This window comes from Camelus dromedarius, chromosome 1 (genome assembly GCF_036321535.1).
Source record: "Camelus dromedarius isolate mCamDro1 chromosome 1, mCamDro1.pat, whole genome shotgun sequence".
Classification (NCBI taxonomy): Eukaryota; Metazoa; Chordata; class Mammalia; order Artiodactyla; family Camelidae; genus Camelus; species Camelus dromedarius.
Window position 1 is genome coordinate 38,043,996 of NC_087436.1, and position 22,762 is coordinate 38,066,757.

Consider the following 22,762-nt stretch of genomic DNA (forward strand, 5'->3'; position numbering starts at 1 on the left):
ACTGAGATCACATCAATACAAGGAGCCAAATATGCTTGTAAGAACTCTAGAGACCAGCTGAGAAGCCATACTACCCAGGCCAACGTAACATCCAGTGAAGTGGCACTGTAACTTCCATCTTGGTCTCTTGGATCCTTAGCTCTGGGGGAAGTCAGACTCCATGCTGTCCAGATGCTCAAGCAAACCTGTGGACAGGTCTAGGTGGAGTGGAACTGAGACGTCCTGCCAGTAGCCATGTGAGTGAGTCACCTTGAAAGTGGATCCCCCAACCCCAGCCAAGCCTTAAGATGACTGCAGCCCTGACTGATATCTGACAGCAAACTCATGAGGGATCTCAAGCCAAAACTGTCTAGCCACGTTGCTCCCAAACCCCTGACTCACAGAAACCATGGGAGATAATACATTATTTATTTAAGACACTAAATTTTAGAGTAATTTGTTACAGAATAGTAGATAACTGCTATGGGTTGACCTGTATCCTCCCTAAAATTCATATCTTGGAAGTCCTAACCCTCTAAAATGAGACTTTATTTGGAGACAGGTCTTTACAGAGGTGGTCAAGTTAAAATGAGGTCATTAGGGTGAGCCCAATAAAACTGACCTCCTAGAAAAAGGGGAAATTTGGACACAAACATGCACACAGGGAGAAAGCTATGTGAAGATGAAGACAGAGGTTAGGGTACTGCTTCGAGCCAACAAGCACCAAAGACTGCCAGCGAGCCATGAGGAGCTGGGTGAGAGGCCTGGAGCGGATTCCCTGTCACAGTCCTCAGAAAGAGGCAGCTCAGTCAACACCTTGATTTCAGACTTCTAGTCTCCAGAACTGCAGCAATAAATCTCTGTTGTTCAATTTTTTTAAAAAGTGACACTGGGCCACGTATCATGCCTTGGTACTAATATCCTCATCTTTTTAAACCCTCCTCACACTGAAGGGTGAAAGTCTAGGAAGTGCATTCCCAGACCCGCTGGCCAGCAGGCTCCGGAGGCCTCTGACGTCGAGCAGCACTGGCGGGGGCCTGCGGAGCAGCTGAGGGGACGTGGCATGACCCTGCAAGCGGCTGCTGCGGTCAGGGTGTGGGCTTCGTCCTGCGGCCTGGGTGGGTGCTTGGAGTTCGGGAGTCTTCCTGAGAATTGTTCGCTTTGATACTACTGGCAATTGGTGGTGGTTTTCCTGTGGTCTCAGCAGTTTCGAACTTGGTAAAAGTGGCCCCTCTGACACTCACTCAACCTCTGCGCTCACAAGCCTCTATCTCCTTTTATTTAAGCACTTCCTGTTGAACCGTCTAGAGTGGTCCGGTTTCCCTGACCAGCCCCCGACTATTACATACACTGTCACGGCCCTTTAAGATCAGGAGAAAATGAAAACCACCAACTGTTAAAATATGAGGCAGAAGAATGTAAGAGGCATATGAGTGCTATACACAAAGTGCATGGCTGCTTCAGTTCTAGGAAACACCTCTGTTCGTGGCAATCACCGGCAGACCGTGTGGAAGGACTTCTCTCCCAAGAACCTTGTGAGGCGATAGGTTTTGATGAATGGATAGGGACTTGGGGTTATAAAATGTATGACACTGAGTCAGCGACTTATTAAATAAATAAATCATTATTTTTTCCTAGGTCTAGGAATTGTGAGGTGATGTCAGTTAATTAAGCAAACAACCTTTCATCTGTAAAATGGAGCTAATAACACTTACCTGGCAGAACTGTGGTGTAAGTGAGAGATGAAACCTACAGCACCAAGCACGGTGTGGGTATTAAACAAACAGTAGCCATGGCGGGTGTTGAAAGGCACTCCTCCCAATAAAAGAAATGTATTAAGAAAATAGGGTCTGGTAAGACCTTGACAGAGGACATCCTGTGAAGTATGAGGACAGAGTCTCTTACCATCGGTGGGATCATGCTCCATTCCATCTCTACTCAATATATCCTCACGGTGATCATTAACCTCATGGTGACTGATAACTATTTGTATCTTAATTTCATGTTAGGACTATGGCAGCAGATTTAAGAGTCTTCCCAAGAATCTTACAGGATTGCTGATAAGGAAGTGAAAATTACTGCTTCAGATCATGTTCAGGATTAATCTCAGCAATCAATAGCATTGAAAAAATCTCAGACTTTATTACTAGTTATTTTCCATATAATCAGCATACATTATGTCAACTTAAAAACATAAAGAGAAATGAGAGTTGACGTATTTTGTGATTCACACACTGATTTAACAAAATATGGCAAAATCAAAGAGGCATGGAAGTAAAACAATATAAGCTAAAGTTCATATTTTATAATATTTTATAAAATAAATATATGGCATATAAAACTGTTGTATTCTGTTTAAATTTCCTCCTCATATTAACTTTCACTAATTGTCACCAATTTTTCTTAAAATAATATTAATCATTTAATGTAATCATGGTCAAATAAGTATATTCAGAACCAATTTATTATAATTACATTTATAAAAACAAAAGCCTGAGGATGATAGGTCTAAGATAAGCATTCAGCAAAGAGGCTCTTACTTTCAGCTTAAGGAATAGAGCCCCCCTCCTTTTTGTTTCTTGTTTATAAGGTTCTTCTAGCTTTGATTTGCTGCTGATCACCACTAATAACACATCATACGCGCTGTTGTTACTCTCATCCTCCCTAACAAATATTATTAATTTTCTACAATCAAGAACTTGCAAAAAAAAAAAAACACAAATAATTTTAGCTACTAAAAGTACAAGTATCCATTTTAACTATCAAGTACTTTCTTGAAATATTAATATTGTTAATATTAACAGTACATGTCTTAAAATGAAATAATGTCCTTAATTTATCTTTTACTTCTTGGTGAGGTAGAGCAATTCAACTAAAAACTGTAATCATTTCTGTATAATAACAACAAGATATCTCAGAAACATATCTCACAGTATTCACCACAGAGCAGTGTGAATGTTAAAACGACGACTGCTAACTGAATCACTGTTTTCTAAAAGTCTAGTAGTGGATGTCTTGTCTTTAACAGAATATTTTGGAATGTGGGTTGCAAATAGCTCTTTACAATTTGGACCACATAAATGAATACTAAAATACACTACATAGAGAAACAAATGAAATCAAATGCACCAATGTCTCACATGTTCAGCATTTTGGGAAAAATTATATTAGTGAATTTTCTAGGATTAGTATGTATATTTTTGAAGTAATCAGTTGAAAAATTGTAACTTTTGATTTTTTTCTTTGATTCTTAAGTATTACATACTAAAATCAGTCAGAATTATTCTAAATTCAAATGTAAAATAATTCTGTTTATTCCCAGGGTCAATCTTCTGCTAACAGTTTGACTCTTAAGGTAGCCAGGGACTTGTGATCCACTGCTTCTAATTTGCTATGATTTGAGGAATCAAGTTTCCAATATTGTGTGAATTAAGTATAAACTAGAAATCAATATGTTCTGAATGATAGCCTGAAGGCTCATACAGTGGGGCTGGGATGTAAGCAGAATTATGTTATGATAATACTGAATATATTAAAGTATTTACCATTTGGGCTGTAATCATTAAGCACACAGTTTTCTGTGATTTCTTATCTGCCCTGTTGACTCAGAATGTCCCCCCCTGTCCTGCCATCCCTTTTATATCTTGGTACTCTTCTGAACTTTGCAAATCTTTTAGACAACCAGGTTGTGCATGTATGTGTGTGTAAAATACAGTGAGCTTTTGTACCTGTTTATGTACCTGTGTGTATGGTGAGTTGCTGAGATAGGTAGTTTTTAATCCATTAAAATATTTCAATGTACCATTTTATTCCCAGTTCTTCTGCCAAGCATATGAAGTATTTTACTTTGTGTCATAAAAGTGATGTTATAGCACATGTGCTCTAAGATTTAATACATTGTATTTTGAAAAGGTTGAAATCTGCTATCCTGAACCTCAAATGTTATAGAAACTTTAAACTATTTAGCTTAGTTAGAGAAGGCTGGGCATATTTAAGGATATTATGTGCCTTGTATTCCTCCTTAAGAAACAGACTTTCTGGGTAATGGCTGTAACACTTGACTCTGTTGTCTATCACACTAAGACTCAATAATTGAAGGTGAAGGAAGCTGACCCTGGAAATAACAAAGACAAATTAGACAGAATGTATTGATTTCTGATGTAGCAGATGGCTACCTGATGGAACTGTTTTTATTTACAGAAAGTGAAGCAAAAGTACTTAATTTTTCAGAGGTACTTTTCAAAAGCCCAACTATTAGATGAATAAAGTTTTTAAAAGATTCAAAGCAAATGTTACTAATCATTTGGAATCTAGGTATCCCAGTTCACAGGGTCACTTCAAAAATTTATATCAAGCCTTCTGATCAATGGGTGTTGGGGGGGTGGAGAATTCAGAGTGGCACAATCATAAGCATCCTTCAATCTCAAAAGAGTAAACATATTATTAAATATTCTACATTTTTTCCCTTCTCTTCCCTGGATGTAGTTATAAAACACCAATATATTCTTCTAAAAGATAATTTCCCAGATTTAAGGATAAACCTTCTGATTTTTCAAAGGAAGATAGAAATCCAGATTTTATATATATTCTTCTTATTTTCAAACACTATCTACCAATTTAAAGATTTTACAGCGCTTCTTGGGCCAAACAAAATACATCCACAGGTTGGACACAGCCTGTGACCTGCAAGTTTATACCTATTTTCTTAAGGACCTCAATTCAAAATGAATAGCTAAGACATAAACACTCTTCTGCTCAAGTAAGTTCTTATTTACTAGTAAGAGTCTATTTTAAATGTTTTTGAAATTATATCCAGAGGCAATGGGCTTCACAGTCTAGTGCTTTATAGCTCAGACTATGGTCATCCAGGGTGTAATCCAGGCTTTGCCACTCAGCTATGTGACTTGAGGAAGGTCACTTATAACGAATTTCTTTGAGGAATAAACAATATTATATGTAAAGTGCTAATGAGTGGCATAGAGTAAGCACTTACTATGTGTTAGTGACTTCAGTTATCAGTGCAAGTACGAACAAAAATGGTTAACACGTAGAAGTCCTGCAAAAGAAAATATTTTAATTTAACAAGTTAGGTATTTTTTAATTAAGTGTTTTAAAATTGAGAGCAACTTATTTTCTGTTCTCTTTCTTCTCAATTGTAGTTCATTTTCTAACACTGATCCTGGGGCTAGTTTAGAAACCGATGTAAACTCTTGAGCCTAAAGTTTCAACTGACAACTCCTTGATGTGATTTAAGTTGACGGAGTAGTGCGATTAAGGATGCCTAAATGGTCTAACAAGTTATGTGAGAAAATGAGTAACATCTTGCTGTTACAGCAATCTCGAGCACCAAGAATAACATGTTAATATGCTTAACTGAAGACAATCAATAGATGAGAAACAGATACACTCTTCTGTTCTACTGTTGAAGGTTACAGAGCATTATTTCTCTTCTTAAATTAAATTCCAGGCACATTGAATGGTTTTCAGAAAATGATAGCTTGGTTTTCTGTGAGAGAAGTTTAGTTCAGTTGAATCGGCTGAAACTACAAGAGCAAAAATCAGGATGAAACTTAAATGGCCATGTTTAGGTATCTCACATAGTTTTAGAAGTAAAACCACAGCAACAATGACAAAAACTGACTGGTAAACGCAAAAAAGATGAACGAAGTGGAGATGATACTATGTGATCCAGAAGGAACACTGGGTATTAACAATAAATGGATGAAAAGCCACCCAGATGGATCTAGAAACTGAGAGGACACAGCTAAGGTGACGAAAGGACCCAGGGGCTAGAGTGTTTCATCTGGGCTCACTTCTACGCTGCCTCATGCAGATGGGAGGAGCAGTGTCCTAGAGGCTACCAGACTGCAAAATGAATGGGAACCTCAGACCTTGACTCCTTCGACTGACTGACTACACTCCTCCCTGTTATCAGTACAAATTTCATGACAACCCCCAGCCATGTTTGCCCCAGGTGAGACGAAGACATCATCTTTCCTTTCCATGCATCACTGGTGGCCCCAATTTCTACTCTGGAAATTTTAATCTGATCACGTATGTACAAAGGCTCTCCTAGGAATGTTGTCTTCATTTTGCACAACAAAACTCTGAGTTACTAATTATTATACATATTTTACAATTGAGAAAACTGAGCTTTAGAGAAAGTTAAGGAACTTGCTGTTTTATTTTCTATAAAGGTTATCCAGACTTACAGGTGTTCTCTTTCCAAAACAGTTGAAAACCACTAATCCAGAAAGTATAGGTGCTGTGAGAAAAATGATGTTCAGACTAAATTCAAGAATAATCAGTTGCTGGACTAAGGTCCATGCTATTCATGATGTTATTAATATTTCTAATTGTTACTGGTATGATGATAATCGGATTGATAGTCTACAGTCTATGTCATTCATGGTCAATGTTATTATTATTTGTAATTATTCCAGTGTAAAACATAGCTGCAAATTCTAAGGCATTACTTCCATTTCTAGGTGGGGTCTGTGTTTGTTTCCCTTGAATCTGGAAGCTTCTGATTCATTCAGAACCAATAGAATCCAGCAAAAATGACACTGTGTGACTTTGGAAGTTATATTGATGTGTTCATTTTCTATTACTGCTGGGACAAATCACTGTAAACTTGGAGGCTTAAGACAACACAGGAGGTCAGATATCCAAAACTAATTTCATTGGGCTGAGGTCAGCATTCTCTGTAATTTCTAGGGGAGAATCTGTTTCCTCACCTTTTCTAGCTTCTAGAGTCATCCATATTCCCTGGCTCATGGTCTCTTTTCCCATGTTCAAAGCACATCACTCTAACCTCCATCATCTCATCCTCTTTATCCACCTTTGATCCCTTGCCTCCCTTGTAAAAACCTTTGTGATTACATTTAGCACCCATCCATAATCCAGGGTAATCTCCTTATAACAAAATTCTTAACTAATCACATTTGCAAATTTCCTTTTTCCACAATAAGATAATGTATTCACAACTTACAGGGATTAGGACGTGAACATCCTTCTGGGGTCATTATTCAGCTGTAAAAAGGAATGAAGATCCCACAGGGTCTTCTTGACACTTTCATATAAGAGGTAAGACCATAAAGCTTGAAAAGTCACTGCTGGGTTCTCCAGACCTCAGCCTAGCAAAGCTCAAGGCCGACTACTGGTACTCACTGCCAGCTAGGTGAGGACGCCATCTAGGGTGTTCTGCCCAGGTAAACTTTCAGATGGCTGCATTCCCGGGCAACATCTCACTGCCACTGTGTGTTCTTAGGATGAAATGAGTTAACACAAGTGAAGTGCTTTGAATGATACACGACTTTTAAGGCCAGTTCGTAAAAGATGACACAACTGCTACCTGGTTCTCTTTGGACTCTCTCTCCTGCCATACTGTGACAAAACCCAAATCAGTCCACATGGAGAGGTCGTGTGTGGATGTTCGACTCACAGTCCAACTGGAGCCCCAGTTGACAGTCAGCATTAACCACATGACATGGGAGTGAAGACACTTCCACATGAATCTAGCCATCAAGTCACACCCAACCTTTACATCTTCCCAGCTGAGCCCCAGATATCATGATGCAGAGACAAGCCAGCCTCAATGTGTTCGTCTAAATTGCTGCCCCAAAGAATCCATGAGCTACTAAATTTGGAGGGGTTTTGCTTGTTTGTTTGCTTTTTATTTTATTTTTTTCACAATACACTGGTTACTACTATATGGAAAACAAGCTCAGGAAATTAAACCAAAGCATTTTTTCCCAATCAACTCTTTCCCAACCCACGTAAGAGAATAATTAAAAACAATAGGGAAATAAAATAAGATGTTGCTGGATATCTGTATAAATAAAATACTCATTTATTTTGCCATTGAATGTTATAATATTCAAAGTATACAGCATTAAATATCGAATATTGTAAAAATTGTAAGTGTACATAATGACTTTGCAGTAAATACTTTGTGGTCTCTATTAGTATGCAAGACCAATTATGTCAACTAGATTTATGGCGTCAGTCTGAACACCATAGGAACATAGAACTTATTTGTTTCCCTTTCTCTGTTATGTTTCACACAGACTAGAGTCACATTTATCTCAAATAGAAGTTGCACTACTTGTTCACATCACTGTTGAAATTTTTAAAAATTAAGAAAGGTTAGGTAGAGGTAGAGCAGTGTCAATGTTACATTTTCCCCTCCTCTTTAGAAACGCAAGCTCTAAAACTTGTTTCCCTTAATATTAGTTTGAAAAGATACATTACCAGGTTTCCTTTTGAACTTGGGGAGGGGAAACAAAAAACCTAATGGTCTATTCTTGATGGTTTCTTCTTTTGGATTGCTCAGACCACTTCTAAAAAATCTCCAAATAGTGTCACGAAATCACTTTCTTGGTAGCATATATTAACGTTATTGATATCAATAGCATTAATATATCAAAAATATTATATAATAGATAAGAGCATTTGTAGCAGAGATTAGCTTCTCCCAGACTTAGGAAAAACACCACGGCAATAACACAAATACACACTGACACAAATGGTGTTGGGATTACATCATACAGCGCACCTAGATGCACTTGTAAAGTGTATGCTAAGGCTGTCATTATTATTCTTGTGATATAATCATTCTAGATGTATGCAAGATTATGTGCCCCCTAGTGTTAATCAGGATAATCAAATCTCATTTGTCTTGGGTAATGCCTTTGTGTACTTAAAATCCACACTGGGTGTAGGTACAAGAGTAATATAGAAAATTCAAGTCAGAAAATCAGTAAAAAAATATAGTATTAGTCAGCAAAGAAATCAAGTATTGTCATAACATTTTATAAATATATAAATATTTTACTTTGTCATCACTCCCTAAGCCACAATAACATATTATACTTTTTCAGTATTTCAAACAAATTTTAAACAAATTCACTCTTATCAGTGATGAAAAGAGAGGGGACAGGGGCTTTAGAATCTTCACAAAAGAAACACCAACCGATGTCCTCATTGCCAGAAATGCAGGTACCAGGAGATCACCAACACTAGTGGCAAACAGTGGAAAACGTCTGGATGTTTTGGATATAGTCTTTCTCTTGGCTAAATATAATGCTTCTTGTTAGAGAATGAAAGGAAAGTGTATTTTCAAGAAATAATATGCTGAAGTGGCTACCTAATAATAGTAAGCTGGCTTTCCAATTAAGACAATGTCTTTAATTAGCAAATAAATAACAGATTAATTACGTACACACCAATGCACATATTTTTTAACTTACACTATTGTTTTAGTCAGCTTGGGCTGCCATAATGAAATACCATGGACTGGGTGGATTGAAAAACAAACATCTATTTCTCACAGTACTGGATGCTGGAAGTCTGAGGTCAGGGTGTCTGCATGGTAGGTCCTGGTGAGAACTCTCTCGCAAATAGCCACCTTTATGCTGTGTCCTCACATGGTGGAGAGAGTGAGAGCCCTGGTCTCTGTTTCTTCTTATAAAGACACTGACGCCATCAGGGGGTCCCCACCCCCACGACCTCATATAAATCTGATTACCCCCCAATGACCCCACCTCCAAATACTACCACACAGGGTTAAGGCTGCAACATATGAATTTTGGGAGAACACAAACACTCAGCCCCTACCAACTCTATAGTATCTTTTAAAAAATGAATTAACAATTGATCCTTCCATGACTCCATCTATTTTAATTTACAAACCCAGTATCTAATTTGGGCTAGGCATCAACCCAGAACTCTAGTGCTTCTGGTACAGAAAATAGAGAATGCAGAGCACTTTTTTCCCCACAGTATTAAAGCCATGATTAGGGATGGAAGGAAGCATGTTATGTCATTTTTTGCTGTCTGGTTTTAAGTTATTTCTAAATACCAAAGGTTATGTAACCTTTTCTACAGTGGAGGTTAGCACTGTACTCTTACTGTTTTCAGAGACCACAGAGGTGAGCCTAACTACCTAATTATTCACATGCTTTCTGTAGGTAAGACTTGAGCTGGCTGAAGGTAGAAACCTGCCGGCCTGGGACTGGGCTCTCTGCTGTCTGGCCCTCTATCCAGACCCCCACACACTCACACACAACCTCCATTTGTTCGCTTTGGGTCAGCGTATGACTCACCAGTCTTTACAGTCATGTTGCTGCTGAAGGAAATGGCAGAGTGGTTAGAAAAATCTATCAGAGTTTCCATGACTTCATTTAAAGGTTTGAGTGAATTTGCTGCCTGAAGGGATGGACCGGTGACCTGCAGACAGAGTGAGCTAATGGGGGTCTTCAGACACCGGCATTATCCTTCGATCACCTGGCCTTACGTGGTAAAGTTTCCCAAACACTGTCAAAATATCACTCTCTTCACCCACTGGTCATTACAAGGGGGCCTCATCTGTGAACTTATTATCAACTGCTAATGAGGACCAGAGCTAAGCTGAAGAGCTGGACTCATTTCTCTATGAGAGATGTACAGCTGTGTTGCGGTTGTTCCTTCACAGCCTTCTGTTCCCCAGAACTGACCCCTGGTAAGTTCCTCCAGTCTCATTGTGAGAGTGATACCCACTCCGACATCACGGCACGTATTTCATTTCACCCTTGTACTGTACACAGCTTATTTTTTAGGATTCTCTGTGTAATGTGGAATGCCCATGTGAAGATATCACACAATCAGGGTAGTACTTCTTATATTTTAACGTGCCTACCTGTGACCTGGAGATCTTGGGGGGAAAATGCAGGTTCCAATTGAGTTTTTCTGGGTTGGGGCTGAAATTCTGCATTTTTAGTGAGTTCCCAGATGATGCTTATCCATGGCCTGCTTTTTAACTAGCATGCTTATATCCAGCATTCTTAATTCATGGTGTTTCTAATTAAGTGACATTTACTATTGTCCATAACAGGCAGTAGCCGGCTAACTATGAAACCACATAAATAAAAAGCCCCTTTAAAAACTCCCATATCTTAATAAGATCCAGGTTATATACATCCCACCATGAGGATGAGCAAGGAAATCAGTCCTCAGCAGTCTTGACCCTTGCTCCCTGTCTAAAAGCCATAAGTGAAGAACATGAATTCTCCCAGACAGGCCAAGGTGTGTGTGTCCACATGTGTTAGGTGCTTTTGACCCAACAGCTGTCACTAAGCACATCCAGCGCTCAGGAAACAGAGGGGTAAGTGGTTGAATCGTCAACAAGGCTAAAAGTCAAGAGTAGACACAGAAATTGATGTAGAGTGACTTCTGCCACTGGAGCTTAGAGCGGCCGTGCAGTCCTCCTCTCTAATCAGAAGCAGCCTCCCTTCCAGCTGTACCGGATATTCTGTTTATTCACCTTGTACTTGAGTAGCAAGTGTCCTTTAGTGAAAACTTCACTTCCCAGCCTATCTTCAGGGATCTCCATTAGGCTGGTAACAGATTATCACCATCTGTTGGTGATTATTTCCATTACGGAGCTACCTGGTCTAAGAGCTGTGTCCTCTCTCACCAGCAGAGCAGCACCTTGAGAGAAATAGGTCAGTCCCACGAGGAGCTGCGAGAAGTGCAGCTGGGTGCAGATAATCAATGTGAACACAGCCCAAGGGCTCCCACTTCTATTCTACCTGTGAGTTTTGTTTTGTTTTGTTTTGTTTTACAAGATGGGCACTATAAAATTGTTTTTTTTTTCACATTTGTATTTTTTAAGAATCTGAAACAGATTCAAGAACAATAACCACCTCTTCTTTTCCAATTTAGATCCCTTTTATTTCACTCTCTTGCCTGATTGCTGTGGCTAGGACTTCCAAGTCTATGTTGAATAGGAGTGGTGATAGTGGGCAGCCTTGTCTTGTCCCAGATTTTAGTGGGAAGCTTTTGAGTTTTCCACCGTTGAGTACTATGCTGGCTGTAGGTCTGTCATATATAGCTTTTATGATGTTGAGATATGTTCCCTCTATACCCACTTTGGTGAGAGTTTTTATCATAAATGGGTGTTGAATTTTATCAAAAGCTTTTTCTGCATCTATTAAGATGATCATGTGGTTTTTGTCCTTTCTCTTGTTGATGTGATGTATTACATTGATTGACTTGCATATGTTGAACCACCCTTGCGTCCCTGGGATGAACCCCATTTGGTCATGATGTATAATCTTTTGTATGTGCTGTTGGATTCTATTTGCTAGTATTTTGGTAAGGATTTTTGCATCTATGTTCATCAGTGATACTGGTCTCTAACTCTCTTTTTTGGTGGTGTCTTTGCCTGGTTTTGGTATTAGGGTGATGGTGGCTTCATAGAATGAGTTTGGGAGTATTCCCTCCTTTTCAGTCTTCTGGAAGAGTTGGAGAAGGACTGGAATGAGTTCTTCTTTGTATGTTTGGTAGAATTCCCTGGTGGAGCCGTCTGGTCCTGGACTTTTATTTGTAGGGAGGTTTTTTATTGCTAATTCAATTCGATTTCTAGTGATCGGTTTGTTCAAGTGGGCAGACCCATAGACATGGAATACAAACTTGTGGTTGCCAGCAGGATTGGGGGTGGGAAGGGACAGACTGGGATTTCAAAATGTAGAATAGATAGACAAGATTGTACTGTATAGCACAGGGAAATATGTGCTGGGTCTTGTGGTGGCTCACAGTGAAGGAGAATGTGACAATGAATGTACGTATGTTCATGTGTGACTGGAAGATTGTGCTCTACACTGGAATCTGACACAGTATTGTGGAGTGACTATAACTTAATAAAAAAATGTTAAAAAATAAAAGAACAATAACAACAAAAAAACCCAATGCCATTATTTTTTTAAAAAATAACAACCACCTCATTTATTGTGTTTCCACTTTAATCCTATCAGATTTTTAAATGATATATTCATGGCTTCAGTACACTTGTAATTAGTGGAAATCCACAAAACAGAAATATAAACATCTTGTAAATATGAAACATGACTTCGTACACCAGCCAAAGCTGGTAAGGGTAATAACATTTGGAAAGTGATTGCAGATTAAATAAGAAATATTCTATATAGCATCTAAAGAACTGCCCTGGAACCACTAAGTCATATTCATTCACCTAAATTCTAGTCACTGTGGCCAGTGACATGCCTGTTCTAGGCATAGAAGATATTCTAGGCACGATGAAAAAGGGTGGAAATGTCTACCTTTGTGTAGCTTATGTTCTAATTGTGGGAGGCAGACAAGCTATCAAGTAAAATACGTACCATGTTGGTGATAAGTGCTGTGGAGAAAAATAAGTGATATGAGTTAAGAAGTGTTGCTGGGAAGGGAGTGCTGTTTATTTTAAATAAAGCTAATTATATTTCTAGACAGTTACCTGTACTCAAGTTGTATAGTTATTTAAGAAATATTGTCAAATGCCTCCTTTAGGATATAGAAACGATAATTTCAGATGATAGTGATAATATCCTGCTTTTTGGTTAAAGGATGGAAAGGAATAGAACTACTCATTCCCTAGAACAATGCGAATGTGCACCAGCAGCATAAGCTACAGACAACGTGTTGTGGAGATGTCCAAGGTACTGAGCTCATGGTAATTTCCAGAGAAGGCCGCCTCCAGCTGCTCCTTGTCAGTCAGACAGAGAGACTGCCAAGTCACTGCCAAACTACATCCTCTCTCTAGAAACATGACCAAATTTTTTTTTTACAAACTTTATTTTTTAACTTACAATCTTGAACAAAAAACTCTTATTGGGTAATCTTTTTTTCTTTAAACTTTGATCATTGAAAATGTGATAATGTATTATTCTCTAAAAGGTTCTACTTTCTGAAATTAAGGTTTAACTTAAAGTAGAAGACATTTAGTGTGAGATAAACCTAGGTTCAAATTCTGACTGTATCATTTATACATAGGTGACTTCGGCAGATGACTTAATATAGCTGAAATTCTACACACCTCATAGGATGTGAAGATTTAATAAAGTAATATGTGTAAAGTACCTCTTGCTGCACTGGGGCCATAATAGTTGCTTTGAAATGTGAGATTTTTTTCTTCCTCTCTACTGTTGAGACAATTCTCCATGGATCTCTCATATTTCTGCAGATCTTAGAAGCGCAGCCAATGACAGTCTTTTTTTTTTTTTTTTGGATTATCTTTTCAAGGATGATGGTATAATGCAGTCTTGGAAGTTATAGTATTTCCTTCCAGAGCGAATGGGAAGCATACTTACTATCCAGTATAATAAAAGTAATGTCTCTTTCTGGAGAAAAGGCTGGGCAGGCTTGCTTTTAGCCTGTTATAAAATATTAGGTTTTCCTAAACTTGGGGTTCCTCTTCTGTAGCATGATCTACTGCATGTACCCTTGATGCAAGCATCTGGCCCTTGTTACATGGCTTTGTGGGACTGGAGGCTCAGGAAACTGGTGTTGAAGTGATGGTACTCTAGCTACCACGATTGTTGTGAATAATAAACTTTCCTTTGCGTTTGACTCAGGATTCTCATGTCTTCTGCCACATTCATGTAACTGTGGAAGGCTAATTGGCTGGCTTCCAACTAAGGTAATATCCCTTCACAGATCACTCACAGCTCTTGACGCCTACACGTCTCGACCTCACAGGTTCTCTATGTCAGATACAGCGAAGTCTAGCTTCATAATTTAAGCTACTTCCTTATTTGATTTTCAAGCTTAACTGTTACCCTGGGAATCAGAGAATTTGAATGTTTCAGCTTTAAATATAAAAGCTAGAGTTCAGTTTTAAAATGGTATATCTCATGCAGGCTCTGGTTCTGTCTCTCCTAACTTCTCATTAAAATAAATATGAAGGCATAGGTAATGATCAAAATGCTCATCATAAACCCGAGAAGTAGTAATCCACCATTTGGCAGAATCTGAAAATGCTCATTAATAACACATTTATTGGAAGTAGATTGCACAGGGTAACGTGTATCCCATAAGGAGCACATGCTTCCAGAAAACTGAGAATTTGACTTAAAGACTTTAGGAACCCTGTCATTCTCTCAATGTTTACCTGCGGGCTCAGAAATACAAAGATTATACCAACTGGGAGAGTGAAAAGCATCCCTTGAATGTGTGCGTTCTGCTTTCTTGAGACAGTCGGAGTGCTTCTTCCTTCATTCGACGCACACTGGTCCACAGTCGTGTTTTTCTTCCTACATGCAACAAGACTCTGGACAGGAGGCTTGGGTGGGGGTCAGAGGTGGGGATGAGAATTGAGGCAGAGGGAGGACTGGTGGTAATGCTTTATGTGCTTAAAACAAAGCAGATCTAAGAAGAGGCCTTGTAAGATTTTAGACTAGGAATCTGATGTCATCGGATACTGGTCTTTTTACTGGCTGACAGTCAAGCAGAAGGGGAAGGAGCAGATTTTGATCAGGGCAGAAGAGCCACGGCAGTTGAAAAAATGGTAGACATTACAGATCTAACTAGGAGCTGAGCACATTCACTTGCAGAAAGGAAATAGAGTGTTTCTCTGATCACTCAGAACAAACCCCTATCTCTGTAAACATTTCAATATGAGAACCAAGAGAAAATGTTACAAAACTATTTAGTACTCTTAATAGAATAAAAGAAGGTACTGGAGGAGAAAGCCATGCATGAAATCAGAGAATGTAAATAGAAGCTTTATGAAGGCAAGGATCATTGATTCATTACTGTTGTTTTCATAATCTTGCTCAATCAATATTGCTGAATGATGAATAAGATAAAAAGGCAGATGGATGAAAGAAATCTTTCTCAAGAACTAAACGTAGAGATAACAGCAGTAAAATCATCAATAAGACAGAGAACTGAAATAGTTATTGACAGACAGTAAGAGACCTAAAAATAGGCAAATGAACAAAATTCTCTAAAGTATATATAAAAATGTTCTTAAAACACTTAAAATTACACCTACAGTAATTAAAATATGATACAGACCCCTTAATTCTAGGAGAAGATAAACCAAAGATAATATGTTTGACATAAATAATTTTTTAAATAAGCGAGAACGTGGTTTGTTCTTTAAGAAACAACCTGTCTAGTAAGAGACAAGTATAGAAAGCAATGCATACGACACAGTATGATCACTGCCACATGATACTGTCAGCTTAACACAGTAGCGAAATTGGTGTAGCACTCTCTGAGGAGGTGACGGGTAAACTGTCTTGAAGGATAAATAGGATTTCATGATGGGAAAATATTCCAAAGAAGGTATTGGCATTCCAAATAAATTTCAAGGATATGGAATATTTAGGAAATAGTAAGTAGTTTAAGGGTAAATATGAAAAATGTAGGACTAGAGTCTAGAAGAACAAAGAAATAGCAAGTTTCTCTTCTTTTCAATATAAATATGTATGTATGTATATGTACATATATAACTTTTTTCTTTTGCAGATGTACAGGGAGTTAACCATTTTGCTTTCAGAGTAGGTAATGGCTTTTAACTTTCACTGTTGCCTTGAATCTGTATTCAAATATTTTGTTATTCTATTTGTTTATATTTTGTTTCCTCAAATAATTTAAATAGGAAAAAAATCATCAGCTGTGGAGTTGGGGAGACCTGGCATCCCATCCACCTGCAGCAGATGTTGACGTGATCAAGGCACTGTGCTTATGTAAAGCATGCTGTGTGACAGCCTGTGACTACGATGCTGTTAGAATCATTTGAGTTTTGGAAGGGATAGCCTTACTCTGTGACTTGGAAATTCTGATGTGAGTCTATGTAATATAGCATTGGGCCTGGCATAGAGAGAAGGGCCTGAATAAGTGTTAGTCCCGTAATTGTGTGTGTGTGTGTGTTCTCCATTGCCAACCACAGATCCCTTTTAGTAGTGGGATCTCTGGAAATATTTTTTTAGGTTAAATTAGTGCCAGTGGAAAAAGAGGCTTTACATGATGGTTAAGAACGCAGACTCAGGAATCAAAAGGCCTAGATTTGAATCTCAGCTCTGCCACTGATGAGTCATGTGACCAAGTGGCTTTATCTCTGTTTCCCCATCAGTACAATGGAGATAATAAATATTTACCTCATAAGGTGGTAGTATATTAAAAGAGTTAATATATGTAAAGCACTTGGAAGAGAGCCAGGAACAGTCAAGCACTTAATAAATGCTAGCTAATATAATTATTGAAAAGCTAGGACATGCTATTGATGGTGGTTTCTCAGATGCATTTTATGTAAAGAAGAGACAAACATTTTGCTGCATGTGATTACCACAGAAGTGTGTCCTCCTCATTAATGATCAAAAAGTTCTATATTACCTTACTATGATTATATTTAAATTCAAATTTCTACAGCCACAACAGAATAAGATCTTCTAAAGCTGTGGTGTATATATATATACAATGAAATACTACTCAGCCATAGAAAAGAATAAAATAATGCCATTTGCAGCAACATGGATGAACCTGGAGATCGTCATACTAAGTGTGAAGTGAGCCCACAAGAGAAAGACAGACATCATATTTCACTTATATGTGGAATCTAAAAAAATGACACAAATGAACTTATTTAGAAAACAGAAACAGACTCACAGACATAGAAAACAAACTTATGGTTACCAAGGGGCAAAAGGAGGGGTGGAGGGATAAATTAGGAGTTTAGAATTTGCAGATAGAAACTACTATATATAAAATAAATAAACAACAAAGTCCTACTATATAGCATAGGGAATTATATTCAATACCCTGTAATAGCCTATAATGAAAAAGAATATGGAAAGAAATATATATATATATATATATATATATATATATATATATATATATATATAGCTGAATCACTATGCTGTACACCAGAAATTGACACATTGTAAACTGACTATACCTTAATTAAAAAAAAGAATAAGCTCTTCTAAGTCCAATGGTAGCTCGAAAGTCATCTTAATTATAAATGCCATATCCCAAATTGAAGAGCTATTTATATTTGTTTCCTTACTTGAAAAATAGTCATAATAATATCTACTTCTATGTTTGATATTGATCTGATAGAATTAAATGTGACAATACACCCAAAATGATGATCTTATGCCTAACTTAATACTGTATTTGGTATTGTTATTATTGTCAATCATTTTCAAATGGTCTCCCAACTTATTTCCTTACAGATCTGCTTAACAGTTTTGAAAAAATGTGAGAATATGGCTGTTGAATCTAAGCATAAAGACTTTTGGTTTCCTGCTGTAATCAAGCATAATGCCAATGAAATCAGGTACACTTCTTTTACTCTTTGACGAGGCCAGGCTATAAAATCCTTAAATATATTAATACCAGGAGGAAAATCTTTTTCAGAGTCTGACTTTCTGCTCCTAATATTTATTTCTTTTGAAACAAGAGAAGATACAGGTCCTTGATTGAATTTGTTATTGTCTGATAGTTATGCAAAATAGTACTTTCATGTTTCTGTTTCTCACATTCAACTTGTTTTTTCCACTTTTTGTGCTCAGTTGGAATTGTACTCAGTTGGATAAGAGATTAATTCTTAGTTTGATGACAGTTATAATTTCCAGGTGTAAAGCTTTTGCATCTTATTACAAATTGGACTAATGACTGTTTTCTTCTCGTAGTCCCAATTTTAGTCTATTTTTCTTCTCAGGTTGTACTGTTTCCTCTGTATGGTAAGTATTTTACACTCTGCCTGTAATTTTGGAATCCTTTTACTTAATACATCTAAAGTGTTTGACATCATTTGATTTTAACTATAGAAGACTGGCACAATGAAACTTACAATGATTTTTTTCCATAAAAAATCTAGAATTATCACTTACAAGGTAGTACTATTGATAATTTGCGTAGGCATTGTTTTGCACTGAAGTTCTAAGTTTCCAAATTAGTTCTGCTATTAAAAAAAAAAGTAAAAGCTCTTTTAGAGCAAATTTGTCTATAGCATGACTGAAGCGTCTAATTCCAACTCAAGAAAAGCCTTAAGAATTCTCATTAGGAATATTTTTCTTACGGGATACAATTTCTCAATGGTAGGACATATAAAAATAATAAGCTGAAACTTTCACTCAGGCTTATAACTCATGCACAAAAATCTTGTTTAGGAAATCAAGAAAATATATTTCCTCACCCATTTTTGTAATTTAGCTTTATTTGAATAGTTAGAGGATAAGTTTAAAATAATCCCATATGGAATAAGACTAAATGTGGAAAAGTAGAATTTAAAATGTGCCCTTCTTTTTAAATAATAAATAAGTGATGGCCCTGTTATCATGAAGAACCCAGAAATCATATATTTCAGCACATTTAATGGTGCAACGGGTGACTGCAGGCAAGGAGAGGTGACTGCTCCCAGGGCGAAGCTCCACTTGTACTTAGAGAAGGACTCTGCTGTGAAACGGCTGCTGGCAGGAGGGGAAAGAGGGCTTGGAAAGTCAAGAGCTCCTTTCAAACCGAGTCTTCTTGAAGAGAAGGGGTTTCAATACAATAATAGTAGGTCAACCCTGCTCTTACAGACATTATTAAAACAATCTTAAACTTAAGAAAACTTTTATATAAGTGACTTTTAAACTTCCAAATTTTAAAATTCAACTAAATTTATTTATTTATTTTACATGGGATCCTGGCTAGTTTCCACTTCCTGAGGTTTTTTTTTATTCTGAGTTTATTTTTCAGACTAATTACCCTCACCTACATAAACTTCCTTGTTTTCAGAATATTTAATTGGCTGGTCAAGTGTCTCTGCTCTCCAGATGACAGTTATCTATCATGCATTCTTCAAAGGGGTGCAGAATTCGGACCAGATGACATCTACTCAAGGGTATAGGAGGAACTGAAGCATTAAATTGTGGCAGTGCTCATCCACATGTGTAGCTCATCATTGCAAACAAGTCCTCAGCCAATAGAGTGGTGTTTTGTCACTGTGATCCATAATTGTTGGGAGGGTTCCAGAAATGGCATAAGGAATTATGCATAGAGCAGGTGGCAGGTGGGCACCCACAGTGGGTTAAATGAATGTATGACTTACTCTGGAAGCTGAATAAGTTACAGACTGGCATAATTTGGATATGTGGTAAATTCTTAGCAAATAAAAAGATTACTTGGGGGAAGGGTATATCTTGGTGGTAGAGTGCATGCTTAGCATGCATGAGGTCCTGGGTTCAATCCCCAGTACCTCCATTAAATAAATACATAAATAAATAAAATAAATAAACCTAATTACCTCCTCCCACCAAAAAAGCAACAACAACAACAAAAAAGAAATAAAAAGATTACTTGTATCTAGGTTCTCATTATTTAGAAGTTGATCTTGAACTTATACAAAGAAATTGGAATTAAAGTGCTGTAAGCAATTGACTGTCATACAAGATTTGCCTTTTTTTAAATCACAAATTCATAGTTTCAGGATAATTTTTATCTTTTCTACATAAAGGGAAATAACAGTAATTTTATACCTTCAAGGAAAGAACAAGATCTTTAATATTTGCCTTTTAAAAAGTAAAATGATAACAGATACCCATTGGCAGGAGATAGTCCTGTACCTTCAATCTGAATCATCTGAATAAAAGGAAATCTCACATCCCTTTAGATTTCACAGGCTCAAGGAAATGTGAAATATTTGACATTTTCACCTTAGTGTTTTCACACATAAAAGAGACACCTTCCAAGGGTAAGTAGCAAATTTTCCTTTCCTGTTGAAAGCTAGTTTTGCAACTCAAAGTTCAAATAAGGAAAACGCTGCTCTAGAATTTTCGGAAATGCTACAAGGCACACACAGTAAACTCCCGTTACACTGTGTCTGCACGTCGCCCTCAGTCAGAATCTTAGTGAATTGCTGAGAATTTAGAAATTATCCCTTCTAACCAGTCTACCATGTAGGTGAAAATCAGAAAAGGTGTAAACCTGTGCATTGACAGAGCTCAATTCTTTCAGTCTTAGCTGCACATTTACTTGTCACTTAAGTTTTAATTGGCTAAAATTAGGCCCCTTATTTTCATTGAAACTATGCAAAGTTTTAATCGTGCAGCAGCTACTACACTGACTCTGGTTGTGACCCCTTGGAAATCAAGGCTGCAGTTACTTTTGCATACGTGCATATTACTCTTTGAAAATAAACTCAAAGAGGAGATGAAGCTGAGTCTTGCAGCCTATCAAATGTTGAAGACAGAAAATTCACTGCTTTCTAAGCAAGAACAAGATCCTATGAGAGTATAGGAGGCCCTTAGGGAAGCAGTGGAAAGGGGCCAATTGTAGAGGGCCTCCCACACCAGAGAGAGGAGCATATATTTAAAACGTTAGTCAACAAGGAAGGGTGACAGGGATGTGGGGAAGTATGCTGCGTGATTAGTGTCATTAGAGAGAGCATCTTGGCAGCGGTGCACAGAACAGAATGCACAGGAGAGAGCCAGGGATTGGGAACCACGGTGCCACTTAGAGCTTGAATATCAGGCACTGATTTCTGACGGACCTCTGTTTGGAACCCAAGCTGAGTAAGTATGAGTTCCAACGTCCTGTTTCTGAAAGGACTTGAGCACCAATCACGTCCTGTCCCGTCGGGGTACTAGCAGCAGCTGCGTGGTACCTGCTCCTCGGGGTCCTGAGCTCCAGCAGCCCAGGCCCCTTCTCTCAGCTCCTGCAGCAGCAAGCGGGATCCCCTCCCGAGGTCTGAGCACCAGCTCTACCAGCCTCTCCCTCAAGCTCCTTGGGGCTGATATTCTCAATCTCCACCTTTTTGTTCCCCCAGCCTTAGTGGAGCTGTCCCTGCAGTTCTCATTTCTGGATGACCTTAGTCTCCTCCTGTTGCTTTTTCAGGCCTTCAGAACATGTGTGAGCTGATCTCTGTAGTAAATCCCTCCACTGCAATCCCAGGTGTAGTTTCCATTTTCCTGCGTGGACCCAGACTGATAGAATGAGCAGGTGTATAATCTATGTGGACAACATGGCAGGAACATCGGAACATAAAAATGTGGGCATGGTCAGGGAAGACAAGTAGTTGGATGTGATTAGACCACATGGCTGGACATGAGATTTCCTGAAAATTCAGCTGGGAAAAATTAAGGTGGGGTTTTAGTGACATATTAAGTGTCTCCTTATGTACAAACAAAACTGACTTCTATTACTTGCGTCATCCATCCCAATAATTTCCTCAGGAACACACTGATCTGGCCTAATTTTAAAATGTGATCTTTTAAAACACACAGAGACTCTTAAGCTTCCCCATCAGGTTACGTGGCCTATGAGGGCATCCAGGGAGATGTCTAGGGGCAGGTGGGTCTGGTTCAGTGCCTCACAAGAGCAATCTGGACAAGAGAGATGTGGTCTGGAATCATCAGTACACAGGAGATGATAGAATTTATGGGAGTTACTAAGGTCACCCAGAAAGAGGGCAGAGAGGGAGAGAACAGAATGCTTATGGCAAAACATAAGACGCAACAGTTTCCATGATTTTTCTACAGGGTCCCTGTGCTTTAAACAAAACAATCTGATGTCTGACTCTCACTTATCATTTACTAATTCCCACCTCTATCCCTGGAATTAGTTATCTTCTATTTTCCAACAATACTTGCTGAGAAGGCAACATGGGAGAGTGAACTAGGCTTGGGCTTCAGATTTAAAGTCTTGGGTTTGCAGGGAAGGGTATAGCTCAGTGGAAGAGTGTGTGCTTAGCGTGTATGAGGTCCTGAGTTCAATCCCCAGCACTTCCATGAAATAAACAGATAAACCTTATTACCGCCCCCATACACATATACCAAAAAAACAAAAACAAAAACTAAATGTATAAAAAATAAAGACTTGGGGTTGACATAAAGTCGGCTTCTTAAAAGTTAGGATCTCTTTAACTTCTAAGGTTCTTGGTTTTCCCCTCTGCAACATTAATCAGGATGTTGATCATCAAAAATGATTTTGTCTCAGGGCTGCTGTGTGCGTTGAGTCATACAACGAGCAT